Source organism: Fukomys damarensis, unplaced genomic scaffold, assembly GCF_012274545.1.
Source record: "Fukomys damarensis isolate Sample0158 unplaced genomic scaffold, DMR_v1.0_HiC HiC_scaffold_9, whole genome shotgun sequence".
NCBI classification, from domain to species: domain Eukaryota; kingdom Metazoa; phylum Chordata; class Mammalia; order Rodentia; family Bathyergidae; genus Fukomys; species Fukomys damarensis.
The window spans coordinates 10,751,379-10,772,487 of NW_022900921.1; positions in this window are offsets into that span (position 1 = coordinate 10,751,379).

The following is a 21,109-nucleotide window of genomic DNA, read 5'->3' on the forward strand; positions in this document are numbered from 1 at the left end:
CCCCCCCCCCCGAACATGCCTGCACCGCCGCTCCCAAGGGCTGGGCTCGTGCATGCTCTCCCATGCCATCTCCGTAGCGGTCTTTCCATAGTGTAAATGAAAACAAAAAGAACAGGGCAGTGTGTGCTTGTTTTTTCTGTTTGTCTCAGCCATATGCAAGAGCTCCCGGTTTCACCCTTTCTCATCCCACAGCTCCCCATCCATGGTCGCTTCCCAAGACCTCCTCCTAAGATGCCTGCCTCCCATCCAAGGCCCACACATTACCCCTGGACTGAAGTCTTAGACACTGAGAAAACTCTTAGACACACGCGTTTAGCTGGCTTTCATATCTCCTGCTGTGGATGACAGAAATAACACCTCGACCACCAAGAGTATATCTGGACCGGAGAACTGAGAGCCATGGTGAACTAGGAAGCAATTCCTGGTTCAGCATGGCAGTAGGTGGTGTTGGCTCTGGCCTTCCTTGAGCTCCCCATGAACAACTCCGTCTCAGAACTTTCCTAGAGAAAAGCCAGAAATGCTTTTACAGCTGCATCCCACCAGTGTAGTTGGGTTAGGAAGATAGGCAGATCAGCTGTGTCGAAGCCGTCCGGGAATCCATGAACTCAGCCAGGAATTCGCCAAACTCAAACAGAAAGCTGAGGAACAATCTCATCAGCTTAAATGCTTAGCTCTGGCCCACACCGGGCAGTGGATGTTGAGGGTGCAGCGTTGAACAAGGGGGTCATAGAGCTCCCACAGCCTCAACCAGGGACCAAATCAGTGTCTCCTGCTTCGCACAGAATCTCTCAAGGAACACTCCTCCCACAGGAAGGAGAGTACGGGGCTCTTTCAACAGGGCCAAAAACATCTTGGGGACAAGGACATGAGGAGTGAAAATACACCCCTAAGGAGAAGTCTTATTATAGTGAATGAGAACTTTCATTGTCCATTTTGCTCTTAACTTCCTGTTCTTCTAATTCTCCTCAAGTTACATTGTGGGGTGTAGGTTCGCTCACAGGGGAATATTTACTTCCATTTTTCTTCACTGAACCAAAATTCCTCTGCAAATCTCAAGTCACCCAGTGTGGTGAGATTTTTAGGAAAAGAAGTTTCAAGATGCTCATTAGAGAGCATCGTTTTCAAAGGAGTCTATGGCCCTGAGCTTTAAAGAACATGTTAAGTAGAGTATTTAATACGTCTTGCCCAGGGAAGAAAGGGAGAGCAAAAAAATGGAAGGAATAGGTAGTGACCCACTCCCCTAGGAAAGACAAATTGTAATGGTTGCCATTAAGCAGGTGGTTCGTATTTAACCACCAGGGATGAACAAAGGAAATGTCCAGAATTTTGTGTGATGCACTCAAGTATGTCCCAAAGGCCGCCTGAGTCAGAGCTTCTTGAGATGAGCATATTTGTGTACCTCAAACCTACTAGTTGTGAATCTCTGGGAGTAGGGCTATAAAAACCTGCATTTTCCACAAGCTAGTCAAGTTTTCTATTGTACATCCCCATTTGAGAACCACTGCGGTAGAGAAGTCATTCTGCTGACCTTGGGTCTTGAGCTACCTCTCAGCCACGAAAGAAAATATTTGTATTTTAGGAAGATGGTTCAGAATGGAAGCTGGCGGATCCTCCTGCCTCACACTGCCACTTATTCTGGTATTTTTTCTTCTGAATGGCTGTGGGTGGATTCCAGAGGCAGCAGAGAGATTATGCCACGGGGCAAAATGATGCGGTAGGACATGCCATCAAAACCTACATGAGATCTCTGAGCTCCAGCACGCTCCGAACCTCCAGATCCGTCTGGAAACCATAGCTGGCTCTCTTTCAGGTAGATGAATAGCTTTTAAGTTCTCCATTTCATTCCAAATCTTTGACTGCTGCTTTGTAGAGATGGGGACCATCCAGTTAATGACTTGCTGTTTCAACAGTTCATCCCTCCCACCATGCATTTGTGACCCTGAGGTTGACCCTCTGGGAAAAATCACATTATCCTCAAGTGATGTGATCCCAGTAAATTGAGGTTTTCACTTTCAAGGGAAATTTTCATTTTTCTCAGCTCATCAGCAGCACTTATGAAATCTAGATGAGTTTCTTTCTTCTCTAGTATTGTTACTGACCCCCTTTTGTTTTTTTTTTGTGTCAAAGAACAAAAGCTTAGATTTTAAAAATTTAAAAATTCTGTTTGAGAAACTGTTAAATGTACCATATTTGTATTAAGAGTTGGGGATTTTTGTACAATGAATTTACATTTATTTATGGTGACATATTTACGCTTGTGATCAAATAAGGATGTTAAATTCTTAAATCATATTTGCTATGGAGCTGAAGATATTTTGATTTGTATTTTTGGGGTAACTGTGTTGAGTTAAACATTTTCATCTCCATTAAAACTGCTTCCAGACTAGTTAAACTAGCATCTTTTTCTTGTTTCCTGGTCATTTTCCAATCCTTGTTGATCTGTAGAAGCCACATTAAAATAAATGACTAAGGAAATGGCATGAGAGAATTCAAGAAAATAAAGAGATACCAGGTCAGTGCTCCCTGAACTAATGGCTTATTTTGCTTTCTCACTGGGGGAATTACATCTTTAAAAATTGATTTGATCTGGCAAGATACAAGAAATAACATCTGATCTTGGGGATTCTATAGTCCCTCTCAGTGTAACTATATACTCTATAACCCTAGTTTTAGGAGGGAGAACAGAAACTAGTATTTGATAGAGGGAGATATATTAGAAAGATATAGTGCTAAATCCTTTATATGTAGCCTATATATCTCATGGAGATAGAGATATGCTAAATCCTTTTAACCACAATCACTCTGTGGTATGTTACTCAATTTACAGATTGGCTGTAGTATGTTTATTTTCACAGATACTATGACAAAGCTGGAATTTGAATAGAGATTCCAAAGCCTGGCCTTTTGCTGTAACACTACAATGAACTGATAAGCCAGGCCAGACCCCAAAGCAAGATTGGGAGGTTTGTTCTTTCAAGGCTTTGGGAAAGAAGATTGACCAGAGTCTGGTATCAAGAGACAGCCCATCATGATGGCTCGGGATTCCCAGGCTTAAGGAGGAAGGCTAGTGCTTGGGAATCTGTCACTGTTTTGGTTTAGCTCTGGATCATCCCCAAGAGACCATGTGCTGAGTTCTGGGTTAGCAGCTGAAGGGATTTTGGAAGTGATTGGTTCATAAGAGCTTTAACTTTATCTGTGGATTAAACCACTCACTGGGATTCATAAATGTGACGGCATTATTGGGAGATTTTTAGGAGGTAGAGCCCAGTTGGATGAAGGAGGCCACTAGGGATGTGGTTCTGAAGACTGTGTTTTTCCCAGTCTCTTCCTCTTTGCCTCTTTCCCTCTCTGCTTCTTGGCTACCATGAGGTGAGCAACTTTCTTCCACCATGCCCTTCTGCCATGGTGTTCCCGCCTTGCCACAGATCTAAAATCAATGGAGCCAGCCAATCTGGAAAAGTTTATTTTGGCCTGTGGTTTCAGAGGTTTCAATCCATGGTCAGCTGGCTTCATTTCCTTTGGGCAGGGAGTACATGGTGGAGCAAAGCTTCAACAAGACCCCAAGAAGTTAGAGATGCTCCCACACTTCCCCAAGCCCAAGCAGTAGCTGTGTTCTGCTGTTCCAGGGTCCTTGCTGCCACTGCAGCTGGCCTCATATTGTTTAGGATATTGTCGTATCATCCCAGGGTCTACAATCACCACGATGCAGTGCATCACCCCTTGGGGAAGGAGCTGCCACTATTCCCTAATGGTTCTTATTCCCAAACTGCAGTTGTACTCAACTCCCTGGGCCAAAACTACTGGGGGTGCCTGATCGTCACAGACCTGAGCTTTGTGTGCAGTCAACATTTAACTATGGATTAGAGGGTCAGCCTATACCCCAAGACTCTGTGGTCACAATTAGGTTCACAAGTTCCTGAGTCAAGGGCTGTGGTACCATAGCTGCTAGGAGCACCTGCACCCTAAAAGCCAGCATCACTACAGATGTTTCTGGGCCATGTTAGATTCAATATCAAGATAGATCATTTCATGTAAGACCCCACTGTACCAAAAAGAGAAGGAGAACCATAATACCCACCAAAGATTCTAAATAACCTATGCTGCCACAATTTCCTGAAGCCTAGACCCAGAGGTACCAGTCATTGCTGATGTAGGTCACCGCTGAAGAGTCCAGATGGAAACTACACCACTATGTCCACAGCCCAACTGCCACATTAGACCCACCTGAAACTGAAAGTCTTTCCCTATAAAAAGCCACTCTTGAAAGACTAGAGGTAGTTATTCTACCAGAATAACTGTGCAGGTATCCACACAAGGACAAAGAAATGGGGGGGGGGACAAAGAAACATGACTCTACCCAAATAACAGCATAATTCTCCAATAATGGACCTGGAAGAAAGGGAAGCCTCTGAATTGCATCCAAGGAAAGAGACTCAATTTGAAATACAGTATTTCAATTTAAAATACGTTGAAATACAAGAGAATAGACAAGCCAGTGCAATCATAAAAACAATTCATTATCTGAGTGAGAAATTCAACAAAGAGACAAATGTCATTTTAAAAACCAACCAGAGATCCAAGATAGCTGAGCAGAGATACTCAGCCCTCATGTCCTCCACAAAGCAGCAATGTAGCAAAATACACTTATATTTGGGTGAGTGACTATGGGAGAACACTGGAAATCAGCAAGACAGAAACTGGACTTTCTGGAGACCTGGGACCACAGAATTATAAGAGAAGCAAAATACCCTGGCATCTTTCACATCCCCACAGCTGGGGAGGGTGTGCTTCCCCTTTTGAGGGGGTCATGGTGAAAGAGTTCCAGCAAACTATTAGGTCGGATGCTGGTAATCTATGCCACTGGAAAGTTTCAAGCTCCTCACAGGCTTGCCGCCCACTTAGATAAATAACCAGAACTCTGCACAAGAGCCTTCTTTGGAAAAGGATCTCACATCATCTCCCCATGAATACCTGGGATACTCTAGCCAAGAATTCAACTTGGCTTAACAGAGTGATTATCACTTAAGCCTGTTTTACACCGTAGGGATGGATGCTCTGTCATGATGAGGACAGGAGGATGCTTCCAAGAGTACTAGATCAGGGAGCTAGTCCTCTTGGACAAAGAGTATAGCAAGTCATGCATGGATTCACCAGTACCTGGACTGAAGGCAGGCACTTGTGCAGTTCCCATAACGCACCTCAGGTCTCGACCCTCAGACATCTGCTACCAACAGGGGCGAGGGAACACCAGAGTACCTGATGCTCCTCTACCTCAAGGGCAGCGAGGGGGCCTTATGCAACTTCATAGCTCCGACTCTTTCCCAAGCCCTAACCCATGCGGTTAAAGGTGGCTAAGAAAGCATCTACTTGTGTCCAGCTATAGTCCGGCCCCTGAGTGCGCACCACCAGCAGCAGGAAGGAAGTTTCAGCTACCACATCTCTACATGGTTTGTGCTGCCTGCCTGTACTGCATCCTGTTTGCCACACATCGCGGTCAGGACTGGTTGTGAGCACCACAGTGGGAGTGCTGTGGCTCTCACCTCAGGGCACAACACTCAGATGCCTGTTACTTCTACTCATGCAGCCTCTGAGCCTGTGCCACTGATTCAGAGGACAAGTGCACCCACCACTCCTCTCCATGCCAGAAGCATTTGTTAGTAGCAGAGCTAAAACCAACAGTGCCTGAGAAAATGTCCATCACCTGATGCAGACCACCTCATCAATAGCTCAGAGCACCTACATCTGTTGTCTGCACCACACCTGCCCAGCTATTACAGTGTCCCACTCTTGTGTGGCTTCCAGAGATGATGAGTGTCCCCAACTCTTCTGGAATATGCATTAGGCCAAAAGTAACTAATCATACAAAAAAGCTATAAGGAGATTATACCGTGACACCCAACTAGAAATAAAGCTAGCACTGCACAACAAAGACATTTCCCACAACACATTTTCAAGAGAAAGGCTCTAAGTCAAGGCCGACCAATGAAAGTGAAGAGAAAGCTGACCAACCAGATGTGTACATCTCAAACCAGGAGCACAAGAAATGCGAAAAGCCAAAGTAATAGGATACCTCCAGAAGAACAGAATAACGCTAGCAACGGATTCCTGCCCCCAAAGAGGTTGACATGAATGAAATGTCTGATAACTTCAAAGAATGAAGACAGAATAGCTCAGTGTGATCCAAAAAAACGAAGATAAACAGGTAAATGAAACTGAGAAGACAATGCAGAATATGAATAAGAAATTAATCGAAGAGGTAGATTTTGAAAAACAACAAACCAGAAATCTTAGAAATAAATAGCTCAATAATTAAAATTAAAAATACAGTTGCAGTCCTCAACAACAGTCTAGATTAAGCAGAAGAAGCAATATCTGAACTTGAAACAGGTCTTCTGAATATGCTACTTGGTTTAAAAAAAAAAGGTGAACAAAGAGAACATTCAATAACTTTGAGACACCATTAAATGAACAAATATCCACATTTTTGGAATAATCAAAGGTGAAGGGAAAGGGCAATGGCACAGGAAACCTCTTCAGTGAAACAACAGGACATTTCCATGGACATCCATGTACAAGAGGCTAAAATTACTCCAACTAGACACAGCCAAAACAGACCTTTAACCATAGCATATTATAATATAACTGTAAAAGGTACAAGACAAGGAAAAATTCTAAAATCTGCAAAAGTGCCAATTCACATTTAAGGACATCCTCATTAGACTAACAGACTTCTCAGTAGAAACCCTACTGGTCAGAGGGGAATGTAATGATGTGTTCCAAGTCCTAAAACAAAATAACTTCCCCCAGGACTACTATACCTAGCAAGGCTTTCCCTAAAAAATGAAGGAGAAATAAAACTCTTCCAAGACAAGCACAAACAGAGAATTTGTGATCACCAGACCAGCTTTACACAAGATGATTAAGGAAATCCTATGTCCAGAAATGAAAGAAAGAACTGTATCATGAAAACATGGGAAAGCATAAATCCCACTATAATAATAGATAACAGAAGAAAAACAGAAAAGAATCAACCATTATCAATACAGAAAACCATCAAACCACAAAGATGTACAAGAGGGGGAGAAAGAACAAAGAATATTAAACTAGAAGAATTTAAGAAAATAACAGCAAGAATTTCTTATCTATAAATAACCTTGAATGAATACAGAAAAACAAAAGCCAACAATATCCTGCCCACAAGAAATGCACCTTGGGGCAAGGTGTGAAACCACTGTGTTTTGTTTTAAGATAAAAGATGTTAATGCAGCAGTTGTTTCTAAACGAAATTCTCAATATTCAAATTTAATTGTAGCTTTGGCACTTCATGATAAATAAGAGGGTTTTGGGTTACAGTTTGAACACTCCTCTCCAAAAGATTTGCCATCACTACCTTGGGGTATTATGGTACATGACTATAATCCCAGCCTTTAGGAGCCTGAGACATGAGCATTTTGAATTTGAGGCCAGTCAGAGCTATACAGGGAGTTTAAGGCCAGCTTGGATTCATAATTACCCATGCCCCCACCAAATAAAATAAAATAAAATAAACAAAGAAATAGATTCAGTAAAGGCATATAAAGACTGAAAGTAAAATGATGAGGAATGATATTTCCAAGCAAACAGAAACCTAGAAGCTAGGAGAATCTAGCAGAAGTAGCTATACTTATATTTAACAGACATTAAGACAAAAACTGTAAAAGACAAAGAAGGTCACTACATAATAACCAAGGGACGAATTTCACAAGAAGAAAGAATGATTTTAAGTCTCTATGCACCAACTGTTCGAGCACCCAAGTTATAAAACAAATTCTATAGATCTAAAAAGTGAAATAAGCTCTACTACAACAACAGGAACTTTGATATGCAACTCTCAGCAGGGGACACACCATCTATACTGTCTAAAAATATCAACAAAGAAACATCAGATTTAAACTACACTCTGGATAAATGGACATAACAGACACAGAGCAATCCAACAGCTAGAGAATGCATGTTCTCTTCATTACATACAAAATTTTCTCTAGAACAGTTCTACAAAATGTCTTAACAAATAAAAAAAATAATGTCATATCCTGTATATTTTGTGATCACAATGGAGTAAACTAGAAGTCAACAAAAGAAATTCTGGAAGTTATACCAATACATACTGAATGGCACACTTCTGAATAAATAACTGGTCATTGAAGAATTCAAAAGGAACTTTTACCAAGTTCTTGAAACAAAAATGCAAACAGAACATCCCAAAGCTTACTAACTACAGAAAAGGCAGCACTAGAACAGAAGCTTGTAGCAAAAAAAATGTCTGCACCACAAAAGAAGGATTTTGCCAATCATCATATTGATTCATGCCTGTAATCCCAGCTACTCAGGAGATTGAGACAAGATGACCACAAATGTAATGACAAGCATGGGCAACTTAAGCTATCTGAAAAGGGGGTGGGAAGCTGGAATGCAGCTCAGTGGTGGCTGTGCTTTCCTAGCATGCACAAGGCTCTGGTTCCAATGACAGGGGCAGCAGAGGCAGCAGAAAGGGAGGGATGCAGGGGAGGGGGACGGGGAATGTAGGATGGGCAGGAAAAGGAAAAGAAAGGAAATTATTTCTGACAAGCTAAAGATGCAACTCAAGGATTTACAAAGGTTAGAACAAGACAGACCCCAAGATAGTAGAAAGAAATAAAAGATCAGAACAAATATATAAATGAAATAGACTTAAATTTACAAAAGATCAACAAAACAAAGACTTGGCTTTTTGAAACAATAAACAAAATCCACAAACCTTTAGCTAGACTAATCCAGCAAAAGAGTGAAGACATACATAAAAATCAGAGGTGAAAAGGATACATTACAATCAATATTACAGAAATAAAAGGATCAAAAGAGATTATGAAAAACTACATTCTAACACACTGGAAGGCCTAGTAGTGGAAATATTTCTGGACATATATGGCCTATCAAAACTGAGGAAAAAAATCCTGAAGAGACCAAAAATAAGCCATGCAAATGAATCAATAATAAAACATTTCTCAACAACAACAAAGCCCGGGACTGGATGGCTCCATTGCTGATTTCTACCAAGCGTTTAAAGATGAACTAATGCCAATGCTTTCAAACTTTTCAAAAGAATTCATCCCTTTCTAACTCATCGTCTGGGGCCAGCATTACCCTTTCATCAAAACAAGACAAAGACATAGCAATAAATGGCAACTGTGGACCAGTATCTTTGACAAACGTAGACACAAAAATTTAACAAAATTCTAGCAAGTCAAATTCACCAATATCCTTACCATTCACCATTATCAAGTTGGTTTCATCTCGGGGACACAAAATGATTCAACCTATACAAACCAATAAATGTTACACATCATACATTCATTAGTAGAATAAAGGATGATCATCCCAAAGATACAGAAAAAGCATTTGAAAAAACTGAACATCCTTTCATGATAAAAGCCCTGGAAAAAAAATCAGGTACAGTAGGGTCATATCTCAACACAACAAAGGCTTCCTACGTATGACAAACTTACATCCAACACTGTACTGAATGAGGGAAAATGGAAAGCATTTCTCTTAAGATCACAACAAGATAAGAGTGCCCACTCTTACTACTATTCTTACTCAGAGTAGTACTAGAAGTTTTTATCTACAGCAAGGAGTCAAGAGAAAGAAAAGGCCCGCAAATAGGGAGGGAGAAAGTGAACATATGCTTGGAGATGAAAAATCTACAAATAAAAAATATAAAGACTATAAAGACTTCACCCTGAGACTACTGGAACTGCCCAATTCAGCAGCAGAATATAAACATATTAAAAATAATAAATTTGTTGAGAAAAATCATAAATGCATTCCCATTCATAATAGCTACAAGAATACCTAAGAATGAATTTAACTGAGGAAATTAAAGATATTTACAATAAAAATTATAAAATGTTGATGAGGAGATAAAAAAGATGAAGAGTTCCCAGGTTCATAGATTGAAAGAATAATATTGTTAAAATGTCCAAATTTCCTAAACATACTGATCTGCAAACTCAATGCAGTCCTCACCAAAACATCAGTGATGTTTTTCACCTAACTAGAAAAATTCTAAAAGTTATGTGGAAGCACAAAAATCTCCAAATAACCAGAGCAATACTGAGAAAAAAAAAAAAGTGGGAAGCATCCTTTGATTTCAAGAAAGACTACAAAACTATCAGTTTTGCAGAAAAACAGACACTGGACAAAAGGAAAGAGAATAGAGGTTTCAGAATTAAACCCACCTAAGTAGAGCCAACCAACTCGCAACAAAAGACCAGAAAACATACATCAGAGAGACTAATCTCTGAAACCACTGAGGATTGAAACTTGATCCCCATCTCTCATCCCATACATAAATCAACTCAAGATTGATCAAAGACCTACATGTAAGATATGAAACTCTAACATTACTGGATATAAGCAACTTGTTATATTCTCTGTGCAAAGGCACTGGTACAGGTAATGGTTTTCTAGATAGGACCCCCCCCCAAAAAAAATGAAACAAAAGTAAAAATTGACAAATGTAATTATATCAAACTAAAAATCATCTCTGTAACAAAGGCAATGAAAACCAAAATGAAACAGACAATCTACAGGATTGGAGAAAATCTTTGCCAACACTTCACCCGACCAAAGGTTAATATCCAGAGTATATAAGGGAAACAAGTGATCTGTTTTGAAAATGAGCAAATGATATGAAGAGACACTTCTTAAAAAAATACAAATGGCCAACAAAAATATTTTTAAATGCTCAATGTCATTAGCTATCAGGGAAATGCAAAAACAAAAACAAACAAGCTATAATGACATGCTATCTCTATCCAGTTAAAATGGGTATTATTTAAAAAATAGAGCTGTATGGGGAATAGAAGGATTGTTAAACCGGGAAATAATTTAATATACTCATTATGGAGAATACTATAGAATTTCTTTAAAAAAATTCAAAGCAGATCTCCACGTATCCCACTGGGTATGAATCCGAAGGCAATGAAACCAGCACACCAGAGAGATCCCTGCATAGTCTATGTTCAATGCAACCCTATAGGCAAGGTATAAAATCAGCTTAGGTGCTCGTCAACATACAAATGAAGAGAATGATCCTCCTTCCCTCCTTCTCACACACGCACACACAAAATGGAGTCTTATTCAGCCATTACAAGAATGGCCCCCTGTCATTTGAAGTAAATTGGATGGACTTAGAGGTCATTACATGAAGTGGAGATTAAGAGAGCAAACCAGACACAGAAAGACAATTACCAGATGTTTTTACGTAAGGAAACTTAAAAAAAAAAAGTGCAGACCTGAAACAGTATAGTGATTGGGAGAGACTGGGGAGGGGGAGGAGGGTGGAAAAAGGTTGGATTTTAACCGCTGCCTGCTGTATGCATGTCCTGAAATACCACCCTTAACTCCATATGTACAATTAAGACATGGTGATAAAATTGAAAAGACTTGAAAATGCAAAGGGGTTAAATGTTTAAAAAACAAATCTTCGGGCTTAAGAATAAAATAAAATGTAAAATATGATAGTTCGAACTAGATCAAACAAAAGAAAGAATCTCTAAGCTTTATAGATCTACTGAAATGGTTCAGTCAGACAGAAGAAAAAGAACAAAAAAAGAGTGCAGGCAGCCAGTAGAATTGATGGGACATCATTAAATGAATAAACATACATTTTGGGAATTTCATAAGGGAAAGAGACAGACACAGGGGCAGAAGCTTCTGGATGGAAATAGATGTTGAAAACTTTCCCAGTCTTGGAGGCAATACAGACATCAAAATCCATAAATCTCAAAAACTCCCCAAAGAGGCCTTCTCTAGTGCACATTATAATTAAACAGCCAAATATCAAAGACAAAGAGAATTTTAAGATCATCAAGAGACAAATATCAAATTACACATAAAGGAATCCCCATGAGATTATAAGTGGGTTTCTCAGAGGAGAAATAAAATTTTTACCAGATAAGTTGAGGGAATTCATCACCATCAGGCTTATTTTATAAGAACTGCTTAAAGAAGTCTTCAAATGAAAATAAAGGAGGCTAATTACTAACATGAAAGCATATGAGAGTAAAAACTTCACTGGTAGCCAGACATGGTGGCACACACTCAGGCTGAGGCAGGAGGATTGCTGTGAGTTTGAGACCAGCCTGGGGTACAGAGTGTGTTTAAGACCTGCCTGAATTACGTAGCAAGACCTTGTATCAAAAAAACAAAAACTAAAAAAAATCATTCACGGGTAAAGATAAATATGTAGTCATATCCAGATTATTTCCATATTGTATACTCTATAAATCACATTTATTTATAATAATATGAAAATTAGAAGTCAAACAGCAAAAAAAAAACAAAACCCGATAGTTACAATAAGAAAAAAAATAGTATAAAAACATGTAAATTGTGACATCAAAAATATAAATAGTAGGGGGAGGATAAAAGCTTTTATGTGACCGAAGTTAAATTGTTATCAATTTAAAATAGTCTGTTATAAGATATTTTATGGACTCATTGTAACCACAGAACATACAACTAAAGCATACATGCAAATCATGAATTAAAAAAGAATCACAAGTTGGCATTACAGGAGACCACCACAAAGGAAGAAAGGATGGGTATACCAGTCTGAAAAGAAAAGAACAAAAAGGCAGTTGGTAAGTCTTATAACTTACATAATCAGTTATAAGTAATATTATTTATAACAACAATTACTTCTAACATAAATGGGTTAAATTCCCCAATCGAAAAACAGAGGCTGAATAAAAAGAAAAACAAGATCCAACTATATGCTGCCTACAAGAGACACGCTTGGCCCTGAGGACACACATGTGCTGAATGCGAAGGGACCGAAGACATCCCCCGCAGATCGTAACCAAGCAGAGTAGGGGTAGCTAATAGACTTGAAGTGAAAAACTGTCACAAGAGACAAAAATGACATTATGTATTGATAAAGGGCCTTGATTCATTAAGAGAACACAGCAATTGTAAATATATATACACCCAACATTGACTGCATATCCAAAGTAAAGTTAGTGGATTAAATATTAATCCAAACAGACATAGATAGCAAGTGGTAATCATGAGATTTCAATACCCCACTTTCAACAACACACAAAATAAGGAAAAATGGGCAGCACTTTAGAGAAAATAACCTAACAGATATACATATAGAATTGTCCACCTATCAGCAGCAAAACACATTTTCCCTAGTGCACATGAGTTACTCTCCAGCATAGACTATATGGTAGGCCGTAAAAACAAGTATTAACAAATTTAACAAGAATTGAAATTATACCCAGTAATTCAAACACAATGATATGAAATTAGAAATCACCAAGAGGAATTCTGAACATTTCACAAATTTGTGGAGGTTCAGTAGTATGTTCCTGAATAATCACTGTGTCAAAAAAAAAAAATCAGAAAGGAAATTTTTAAATATCCTGAAAAAAGAACCAATAATGATGTTCTTTACATCAAAATCTACAGGATCCAGGATAATACAGTCCAAATAGGAAAGTTTATAGCAATAAAAGCCTAAATTAAAAATAAATATTCCAAGGAAAATAGCATAACATTATGCTTCAGTTAACTACAAAAATGAAAAGAAAAAGAACAAACAAAACCCAAAGTTGACAGAAAGAAAAAATAAACCTGAACATAAATCAGGAGTAGAAAAACCATAGAAAGAAAAAAATAAAACTACTGAAAAAGAAACCATAAACCCTTAACTTAATAAAAGAGAATACTCATAAAATCAGGAATAAAAGTGGAGACATTACAACAGATGCCTCAAAAATAAAAAGGATCACAGCTAGGTATGTGAAGGCACAATGCCTAAAATCTTAGCTCTCAAAGGCTGAGGCAGGAGGATGACAGTTCAAGCTTATCCCAGACAATTTAATGAGGTCCTGCTTTTAAAATAAAGGAATAAAAAAGGCTAGGGCTACAGCTCAGTACAAAGGCCTGGGTTCACTGTATCTATTCTTAGAAAAATACACATAGCAAAGCTTAATAGTAGCGTAAACTGACTAACAGAGAGACCGAAGTCAATCCAAACTTCCAAACAAAACCACCCCAAAACTATATGGCTTTACAGATGAATTCTATAAAACTTTTTTTTTTTTTTTTTTGGTACCAGGGATTGAACTCAGGTCCTTGTGCTTATGAAGCAGGCCACCAAACCACTGAGCTAAATCCCTGGCAAAATGAGCATCTGTTTTTTTGTTTGTTTGTTTTTTGTTTTTGTTTTTGTTTTTTTGGTACTGGGGAGTGAACTCGGGTCCTTGCACTTTCGAGGCAGGCGGCAGAACCTCTAAGCTAAATCCCCTACAAAACTTTTAAAAACAAATTAGCATCAATACTTCCTAAACTCTTCCAACAGAACAATGGAGCTGGAGAGAACACTCCTTAATGTTTTACAGAGCCAGCATCCACTCGACAACCAAGCCAAACAAAGACACTACAAGAAAACAGAACCACAGACCAGTGTGTCCCTGATATACACTGATGCAAAAAGCCTCAACCCAGGTTTAATAAATCTAATTTAACATCACATCAAAAAGATTATACATTATAATGGAGTGGGCTTTTTCCTTGGCAGGCAACACCTGTTGAATGTGTACACATCAATGCCATAGATCACATTAGCAGACTGAAAGGCACCAACTACCTAGTTATATCAGTTGATTACACAATAAACACTTCAGAAGTTAACAACCTTCCTTGAAAAACATTTGTAACTAAGAACATGGAACTTTGACATAATACATGCTATTTATGAAAACCCAGTATCTAACATAATAACGTGAAAGCTTTTCCTCTAAGGTCGGATACAAGATGAGGCTGCATGCCATTTTCTCACCACTTCTGTTTAGCACAGCACCACAAGTAATGACAAGAGCAATTAGGCAAGAAAAAAAGAAACGAGAGGTATTCAAATTAGAAAGAAATTAGCAGTATTTGATGTCATGATATCATATGTAGAAAAAACTACAAATCACCAAAAAAACCGACACATCTAATGAATGAATTCAGTAAAGTTGCAGGAAACAAATCCAACCTATGCCATTTCTATAATGCCCTTATATAAAAAGCCAAGAAAAACATCCCATGTACAATATAATTTTTAAAATACCTAGTTTCAAATTTAACCAAGGAGATCAAACCCTGTTTGCTGAAAACTGTAGAATATTGATTAAAAATAGGAGACACATATAAATTTAACAATTCCATGCTAATTGATTGGAGAATATTACTTAAAAAGCATCCAAACTGCCTGAAACAATATATAGAATCATAGCAATGACTATTAAGACACTGAAGTCAATATTCATAGAAATAGGATAATCTTAAAATTTGCATGGAGCCACTGAATAAACAGCCAAAGCAATTCTGAGGTGGGTGATTGGGAAACAAATTGCATATCACATTTTCTGGTTTAAAACTACATATGCACACCCATGTTTATAACAGCACAGTTTGTAACAGATAAATCTTGGAATCAGCCCAAATGCCCATCAACTGATGAGTGGATAAAGACATGTTTTTTATACAATGGAATACTACTCTGCCATAAAGAAGGATGGGCTGCAGCCATTTATAGCCAAATGGATGCACCTTGAGACCATGCTCTTAAGTGAACTAAATTAGACATACATGTTTGAGTGCAGAGTTGTTTCTCTGGTGTGAGAAACCAAAAGGGGAAATAAGGACTAACATAGGGGAGATTGGATCAGTAGTGTCCAAAAGTTGGGGGATATTTTCCTATTCTGGGAAAGGAGGAGAAGTTGTCCCTAAGTCTGAGATTGAAGGAATGTTTGAGACTTTGCCTGATGGGAAACACAGCTTCAGAATGGTATCTCCTAAGTCACGTGCAAGAATCCGCATAGATAACGAGGTGGGGGCTGTTTAAGAATGGTGCCTTTGAAATACTGGTGGTCCCAGCATCTGGTTACCTACCCAAAGGCCTGCATTTACCTTTTTTTTTTTTTTTTCCTTTGCCACAGTCTGGCAGCCTGAACACTTTTCATGCTCTGAGAAAATATCCCACATCACTGGGCCCTCTCTAACCATCTATCTTTATTCTAATCTATGTAAATATCTGTGGTGCCTAGCTTATGTAAAGCACATTAAAAATTTATTGTACATAGTTTCTATTAAATATTAACATAAAAAAGAAGATAAATAGAAAGTAGAAAGAAGTTCTAATATTTCCCCAAATTATATATTCCGAGGTTTCAAAAATATATCAAGATATATGCTAATTTGTTTTCATTTATGCTGCTAGGACCTCTTAGTTCATTGAAAAGAACGCTTTGTGCTATTATCTTTTGTTTCTTTTTTTCAAGAGTCTTTTTTGTCTGACTTGCACTCTAACATTTTGGCCATTCTTTTAAGATTATGGTACACAGTATACTAACTAATGTTATTCTTTAATTTGTTATTAAATTTTGCTTTTTTCATAGAAGTATATTTTCTTTAATATGTATATTACATTGAAAAATTTAAAAACCTGTATTACAGACTTATAAAAACAGCATGGTACTGGTATTTTTAAATGACATGGACCAGTAGAACTGAATAGAGGGCCAGAAATAAGTCATGGTCATTATTTTTTGGTTAAAAAATGTATGGTCAACTATTTTTTGATAAGGGCACCAAAATTCCAAAGGGGAAATGAATATCTCTTTGGTAAATACTTCTGAGCAACTGGATTTCCACATACAAAACAATACAAGTGATACAACAATCAACTCAATATGGACACATGACCTGGAACCATAAAATTCCTAGCGAAAAAAATTAAGAGGAAAAGCTCCTTGACATTAGCCTTGGAATGATTAAAGGATTTCTTGAATATTACATCGACAACAATAGGATATAAAAAACAAAAATAAGTAAATGAGGCTATATCAAGTGGAAAAGCTTCTGCAAAGCAAAAGAGAAAACAAAACAGAAAAGCCAGCCTAATACATGGAGATAATATTTAGAAATTTTATATGTGGCAAGGCATTAACGTTCAAGTGTTGTAGTTTGCATCTGCAATATTCCCCAAAGCCCGTGTGCTAAAGGACTGGTCCCCAATCATAGCGAATACATACAGACACAGAATTATACACCATGGGGGACCATATAAGATTTTGATATATGTATACACTGTGTAATACTCAAGTCAGGTTCAGCTATTGGCAGGTAGTGGGCTCCCCACAAAGTACAGACTTGTGGAAGGAAAGGGAAACATGGGAACATGGTTCTTCCTTGTCTCTTTCTCTTCGCAGCCATGGGGGGAGGGCTTCATGTGCCACTTGCTCCTACCTTGGTTGCTGCCCTGCCACAGGCCCAGAGGTGATGGGTCAACCAAGCATGGACTGAAACCTCCAAGACCATGAGCCAAAATAAAGGTGTTTATCTCAGGTATTTTGTCACAGTAACACCTGAAGATTTACAAAGAATTCACAGAACTCAAAACAAAATACAGAAGGACCATTCGACCCTGTGATTCCTTCACAGTGTACCAAAAGCAAAGTCGATGTGCATCTCAAAGATCTCTGCACTCCTCTGTTCAGTGTTGCAGCGCGAGCTACTTTGGCCAGGAATAGAAACCACCCATAGTGTCCATCAATGAGTGAATGGATAAAGAACCTGTGCGTGGTATATATACAGATCAGAGTATCACTCAGCCCTAGAAAAGGACATTCTGCAATTCACCACAACACAGGTAGGCCTAAAAGACATTATTATGCTAAGTAAAATAATCCAGATGCAGGAATAAAGTTATTGCACAATCCCACAGGTCAAATTTTAGGAAAAAAAGAATAAGTCAAATATACAGAAACAAAACAGTGTTTACCAGCATCAAAGTGAAGCAAAGAAAATGGCAAGTTGATCTAAGGGTGCAAAATTGTAAATATGTAGGATACACTGAAGATCTGAGGTATACTAGCATTGTAGGGAATGATGCTGTGTTTAAATAAGTCTTCACTATATAAGTAAATTAAAGCTGCTGTTTCTGTTATTAGGCCAATTCTATGCCACTGTGATTATTACAGTTTTGTAGAATACTTTCAAGTCAAGTAGTATAATACTTCATTGTGTTCATTTTGATCAAGATTTATTTTACACTTCATGTTTTTAAAAATATAAAATATAAAAGTCAATGAAACAAAAGCAAATCCAAAAATGACAACCATTTAGCTAGGTCAACCAAGAAAAAACTGAGATGACTCAAACTGCTAACATCAGAAATGTAACTAGGAGTTCAGTGGCACCACATATGCCTCATAAGCGCAAGGTCCTGAGTTCAATTCCCAGTATAGATTTTACAAAAATCAAAAGGAGAATATTATAAAAAATTATATGCCAAGAAATTGGATAATCTAGATGAAATGCTCAAGCTTCTAGAAACAAAAAAATCTAGTAAGAATGAATCATAAAAGAAAATCTGAATAGATATAACTCGTAAGAAAATTTAACCAGTAGTCGAAAATCTCCTAAGAAAAACTCTAAATCTCATGGCCTCCTAGTAAATCATAACAAACATTTAAAGAATTAACAACAATCTATGTCATGATTTTTGAAAAAAAAAACTGGATACTTACTAATTCATTATGAATCCACCCAGATTCTAAAGCCATAAAAGATACATGAAAACTACAGACCAATTAACCTTACAAATCCTAATGCAAAGAGTCTTTTAAAAACACTAGCGGAGGGTTGGGGATTTAGCTCACTGGTTCTGGTGCCTGCCTCGCAAGAGCAAGGACCTAAGTTTGATCCTCAGTACCAAAAATAATAATAATAATAATGATTTTTTTCTTTTCTTTTTTGGTACTGGGGATCGAACTCGGGTGCTTGTGCTTGCAAGGCAGGCAGTGGAACCACTGAGCTAAATTCCCAGTGATAATAATAATAATAATAATAATAATAAACAGTAGCCGACAGAAATTAATAACACATTAAAAGAATTGCACAACACAACCAAGTGGGACTTATTTTCAAAATGCAAAGGTGACTATCTAATAGTCAATGTAATGCATCACCTGAATGGAATGTATGTCACACACACACACCCACACACACACACACAACTTTTTCTATAAAATAGAGTACTACTCAGCCATAAAGAATGAGAAACTAGAGTCATTTATAGGAAAATGGATGTATTGATGCCTGACTATCTAATAGTCAATGTAATGCATCACCTGAATGGAATGTATGTCACACACACACACCCACACACACACACACAACTTTTTCTATAAAATAGAGTACTACTCAGCCATAAAGAATGAGAAACTAGAGTCATTTATAGGAAAATGGATGCATATTGATGCCATACTCTTAAGTGAAATAAATAAGACATGTGTAAATACTGAATAGTTTCTCTGGGGTGAAAAACTAAGTGTAAATAAGATCCAAATTGTATAAATGATAATGTGAAATATGAAGAGAAAGGCTAAAGGTGTAGGGGAAGTGAGAAGGACGGGGAAAGGAAATAAGGGAAAAGAAAAAATATGAGAAAAGGAAAAAATGGAAACAAAGTCTTTGTAAATAGGGTGGGGTGAAGGGAGGGTAGGGGAAAATGAGCATCAAGATCTGTCATGTAAAGTTACAAGGTCCCAATGATGAATGTAACTGTATACTTAAAAATTACCAATAAGCTCAGTAAGATACACACACACACATCATCATCATCGTTATCATCATCATCATCATCTCAACTAATGCATAGTGGGCATTCTGTGAGAAAAAGAAACAATTGACAAACTAGGAATATAAGTAAATTGCTTCAACATAATAAAAGACATATAAAGAAGACCAACAGCAAATATCCTCAAAGGTACAAGACTCAAAATGTTTATTTTGTTGTTGTTGTTCAGGAAGAGGGAAGGATGTTCACTTTCCCAACTTCTGTTAAATATAGTGATGGAAATCCTAGACAAAGAAATTAGGCAAGAAAAAAATAAAATCATACATATAAAAAGAGAAAATTAGCTGGGCATGGTGTTGCACACGTGCAATCCCAGCACTCGGGAGGCTGAGGCAGGAGGATCGCTGTGAGTTTGAAACCAGCCTGGGCTACCTAGTGAGTTCCAGGTCAGTCTCAACTACATAGTGAGACCCTGTCTCAAAAAAAAAAAAAAAAAAGCAAACAAAAAAAAAACAAAAACAAAAAAAAGAGAAAATTAACCTCTATTCATAGACAATATGATCCTACGTTTACAAAAACTTAAATATTCCGCATAAAAATGTTAGACCTAATAAATCAAGCCAAAGAGAAGGATACCAAGACAACACACAGAGAAGTTACCATTATATATACGAACAATATCATGGATTATCAAATTATGAATTATGGAAGGCTCCAGTAGGAGTCACTCCGGTCATAGCAGCACGGATACAAATCAATACACATGATCCAACCCAGCAACAGAATAAAGTACAAAAACCATAGGGTCACCTCAACAGACACAGAAAACTCATTCAGTAAGATCCAGTATCTCTTCATGTTTAAAACTCTCAAGAAAGTAGGGAGCAGGAACAAACCTCAAAATACTGAAGGGTGGGCTGGGGATTTAGCCCAACAGTTCTGCTGCCTGCCTCACATGCACAAGGTCTCCATTTCAATCCAAGGTCTCGAGTTCAATCCCCAGTACAAAAAAAACAAAAAACACTAAAAGGTATATATGAAACCCCCTAATCACTATCATACTGAACAGTAAAAACCTGGAAGTATTTCCTCTGAGATCAGAAACAAAATAACACCCACTTTTACTACATTTATTTAGTCTAGTACTAGAAGTCTTAGCAAGAGCAATTACTCAAAAGAAAGCAATACAGGGCATTTGAACTGGGAATTACCTACGTTAGCAATGATAGGACTTTATACATAGAAAAGCCCAAAAATTATTTCACAAAACTTTTAAAACTGTTAAATCCAATAAAGTTGAAGGATACAAACTCAACTGTTTTTTAAAAAAGGCTCTAAGAACATAATAGAGAAGAAAACAGTCCACTCAATATATGAAACAAACTGGCAAAATTGGATTCACATGTGCAGAAGAATGAGCACAGATCCAATCCTTTCTCCATTCAAAAG